Raw genomic sequence first — 4781 nt, 5'->3', positions numbered from 1 at the left:
GATTCTGAGCCAAAAATACATGCCTACTGTGTTGATTTGTGATGTTTGGTGGCTGTTTGTGAAAACTGTGTAGCTCATATACAACAATAGAGCCTAAATACAATAATATATATGGCAATAATTATATTAATACATGGCAGAACTCAGAATCTCAGAAAATATATTTATTTCTGCTAAATCATTATATTTATCACAACAAAAATGAAAACTCTGGTACATATGTTATTAACAATTATGTTTTTCCACAATTATATTTATCCCCAGTATGGGTATGCATTTCTCTCTCTCTTTCACCCAAAATAAGGTTAATTAGATAATTGCTTCCTATTAAACTTTGAGGCTTTGGAAAACAATGAAAAGCTGTTAGCTTCAGGTAAGACAGATGGTTGAGGGGTCATGTTTATGAAGTTTAAGCCCAGTTTCTATCCATGTGAAAACAGAAGCTTCTCCATTATCATATGCAGTGCAAAGAATTTTAATGATTCATAATATGCACATATTACAAGATAGAATGACGAGTGGATTCCTAGAGTTTAGTCCTGTTCAGATAACTTAGGAACTTGCCCACTTCACTGAGTGCTTAGGGAACTCCATGCATCTTTTCCAATTCTTTCTCCCAGTAAATAAAACGAAGAGGTTAGATTCATAATCAAGTTCCTAGATATTCCTGTGGCACATGGACATTTCCCAGGGCACTCAAGATGAAGCATCTTCTCTTATGTACATTTATAAAGTTTTATTGTTTCTTCTAAATCCAATAATCAAAGTGCCTGTGTCTGCTTCATCTTCATATTTGCCATGGTTTGCGTTCTAGTGTTTTGTGCAGTTGCTCAGTGAAGACTTGTGAAATGAACACATGGCTCTTTCTGTCACATCCTTTGCTAGAAATCTAAACAGGAGCCCAGATAAATAAGCATGGACCTAACGTCTATTTTAATTTTATAACAATGATGGTGGTGAATTGCCTTTGGGAAATATACTATCTGTGTAGAGTAGGCCAAAGCAATTCAGGTGGACTTCATATTCTTGTGTGGGGCTCTTGTGTGTGTACTTTCCCACTTACGTCTTTTCAGTATCTACTTTTCGAAAGGAGCCTTTTTTTGACGAAAGGGTAGCTGCAAGAATAATTTATTTGCATTTTTACACAGAATAAATAAAATATTCAAGAAGCCAGCTTTAATTATAAGCTGAAACACTCTTTTAGAAAAATCCCTTTTTTTTCTAGCCATTGACCCAAGAGAGACTTGATTATTCCTATCCTAGAGACACTACTGTTTTCCCAATTAACCTAACTTTTATGGAGTAAGGTTGAGGATATCTCTGCTTATTTGTTAAAGCAGCAGCTTACATGATGCAAAGAAAGAAGACAATGGTAATGATAGTTAACATTAATTAAATACCTTCCAGAGATCCTTAGACAATTAAGCACAATTGGATGGAAGGATGGTGGAGATGTTGCAGAGCAGAACATGATACTTATTCCAACTCCTGTTAACATCCCCACTGGAAACCCTGACAAGTGTGTGAGCTCTGGGGCTTGGTAGCAGAAACGGACTTTAGGTTCTTACATTCAAAATTCCAATGTACTACTCTATTTACTAATGAAAGCGAGGTTAATAGAAGATTAAACTCAAGAACAATTGACTGAAATCCAGAAGGGAAGGAATTATGAGCTGAATTTAGAAAAAAAATGTGGTAATACATTGTTACATTTCAACATGTTAAAAAGCGTCTCCCACCTGCAACTCATTTCTACAGCAATATACCCATCACAGAATGCATTGCCAAATTAGAAATTAACAGTCTGATTTTTGAACTCATTTTTCTCTCAATTCTGGAAAATAAATTAACAAAAATTTTTGTTAATTTTTTAGATCTTTTTATTTAAATAGTGGCCATGTAAGTGTTTACAGTGCTACCAGATGAATTCTAGCTATATTCAAGTAAACATTTGAGTTTGAGTTTTGAGTATGTTTAACTTAACTTTCATAAACAGATAGTCTTCTTTCTTTACGAAGCCAGTTTATAGTCATAGAATACAATAGGAAGTATAATAGATTTTGGAGTTAAGAGACTTGGATTCAGATCCAGCCTCATAACTGACTATAACCATACGCAAGTTACTTACCCTTTTTTCAATCCATCGACCTCTGGGTTATGGGCCCAGCACGCTTCCGCTGCGCCACTCTGCTCTGCCCACTTACCCTTTTTTTAAAACTAGAAGATGCTCTTTTTATTTGATGGCTATATTAAAGAAAATATGTTCAGCACCAAACTTAATAACTGACTTAAGGTTAGCACTTTAAAAATATTCTTAATTCATTTACATGTTAATCATAAGAATTTTATTCCTTACTTCATAAACCTTATGTCTGTATTAAGTTATGTTAAACAAATTTGGCTTTATTTAAATTACTTGGGTTTTGGACGTACTATTCCCCAGAAGGCACCTTTGAGACTAACATCCAGTAAATTTATTAAGAAGCTCTTCAGATCAAGTGCTATGGAAAGAAGAGAAGGAAATAGGTTTGGATCGAGGGATAAATAGGGCTTCAGTTCCTCAGCTGACCCCATGCAGAGCTTGAGATGGTATGGTCCTTATAGGTGTTCCTTATTATGATGAGGCCGCAAGCATGACCCTGAATACCAGGTGTCTCTGGGTAGTATGACCTTGAGTGAAGCAGTTCATCCAAGCCCAGAGCAATTTCCAGAAAACTGTCATCACAGCCCATAGCTAAGGGAATCAGTTTGATAAACTAAAAGGGGGACCAGGATGATACATAACAGTCAACATATTGGGAGATAATACATGATAGTGATTAAAGAGCAGAAATCTGGAGTAAAATATTTGGGTTTAGGTGATGACTCTGATATTTATTGAATATGTGACTGGAAAAATTGTTAACTATATGCTAAAGAGTCTATATAAGATAAATTAATTATATTATCTATCTCACAGATTACTGTAAGAATTAATTCAAAAAGTACGTTCTCCTTGAACATCATGTTTGGCAAATAGTTAAGTCAGTAAATGTCAGTGGTTGTTATTGTTATAAAAAGCTTGAAATTTTCTGTTTTGTGTAATTAAGGAGATAATTATGCCTGGGGACTTGAAAAGAAATCATTGATACTGTGTGACTGGAATAATTTAACTTGCCTTAGTGTGAGAGAGATATGGAATTTAGAGCATCTCTAAGGAACCAAGAACAGGCCTGTTTTGATATTCCTGGGACAGAAACTTCTAGAAGGAAAGAAAATAATCAGAACTGTAAGATAATGACCCACCCCGAACTAGTAATCAGTAATTCTGCCTGAGTACTATAGGCGGTGTCCCTGGGAAGACATATATCGCTATATCAGTCAGCATCTAGTCAGGAAAATAGAAACTGTAATTGGTACTTCAACACAGAGACTTTAGTAAACTAACTGGCTACATAGATGGTAGAGAACTGAAGAAAGCAGAAAAGAAACACTGAGTTAACACAGAGGTAGTAACTGCAAGAGGCAGCCATAATCCTAAGGGCTTAGGGAAAAAGGGAGTGGTTAAGAGACCTCCGAGCAGGGATTGCTTAACAGGGAATGCTGGTTCCAAGGAGCCCGAAGGAAGGGCCCACAGATCTAAGACCCAGAACTGTGAGAAGGAAACAAGCAGCACCCAGCAGGTGCTTGTCAAGAATTCCAAGGAGGGGCACTGTGGAGCTAAGGCTTCAGTGTGACTGGGTTGGTTCTAGTAGATCTAAGAAAGCATAATGAAGCTGCTTGGCAGAAAGCAAGATCAAGCAAACAACTGAAGTATGGATTCAGTTTGCCATTTCAAGGGTGAAGCATGGTCTCTGGAGTAATGTAGACTGGAAGACAAGCAAACAGAAGCAAGCCCTTTCTCCCTGTCCTCCATACTGACCTAGCGCAAGGAGTGGCAAACTGTAGCTGTGGGCCCAATCTCACCCTCATGTTCTTGTAGTCTAGTGAGTTAATAATTTTTTTTTACATATTATAAATTTAAACATTTGTGACAGGTAAAAAATATATATAAATTAAAATTTCAGTGTCTGTAAAACTTTGCTGTAACACATCCATGTTTATTTATTTACTTACAGGGTGCATCCATGCTACAAATATAGTTGAACAGTTGCAACCAAGAGCAAATGAAATGGCCCACAAACCCTATACTATTTACTATGCAGCTCTTTAAAGTAAAAGTGTGTCAGCTCCTTCTCTGTAACTTCCTATTGGCACAGGAGAAATGTTTTAGAGTGCTAGCCTCCATACTACAAAACAGAATGTGAACAGGTGCTTTGGGGTCTGAGAGACACTGACTTAGTGCCTGGCACATCTGGTTCGTTATGCACATTGATTTAAACTGAGTGACTTGCTCTAATAAGTATTAGAATGTGTGGCTCTTTGCCAATAATATGACTGTGTCTCTGGCTCTTTTTGGACCTGCTGCCCTGATTTTAACCACCTTCCCCTTCTCTGTCCAGTTATTTTTCTTGATATTTCTCAAGATCTAAAAATTGTTGTAGTCTACGCCTATCTTTTTTTTCTTGTTCCTATTAATTTATTTTCCTTCCTCACACTGAAACATTTCCAGATCTCTCATACCTTACGGACTCTGGAGTTTCTTTTCTAACACTATTTCTGAACACAAATCAAAATAGATTTTTCCCAAGTAGCATAGTACCTGAGAAGTTACTATTAGAAATGCCAAGTCATATTACTCTCCTTATGAACTTACTCTAGGTGGCTTGATTGAAATAAGCACACAGCTATGAAATTCCCTA

The sequence above is a fragment of the Suricata suricatta genome, chromosome 5 (genome assembly GCF_006229205.1).
Source record: "Suricata suricatta isolate VVHF042 chromosome 5, meerkat_22Aug2017_6uvM2_HiC, whole genome shotgun sequence".
In the NCBI taxonomy this organism is placed as follows: domain Eukaryota; kingdom Metazoa; phylum Chordata; class Mammalia; order Carnivora; family Herpestidae; genus Suricata; species Suricata suricatta.
Note: the sequence above shows the minus strand (reverse complement) of the source record.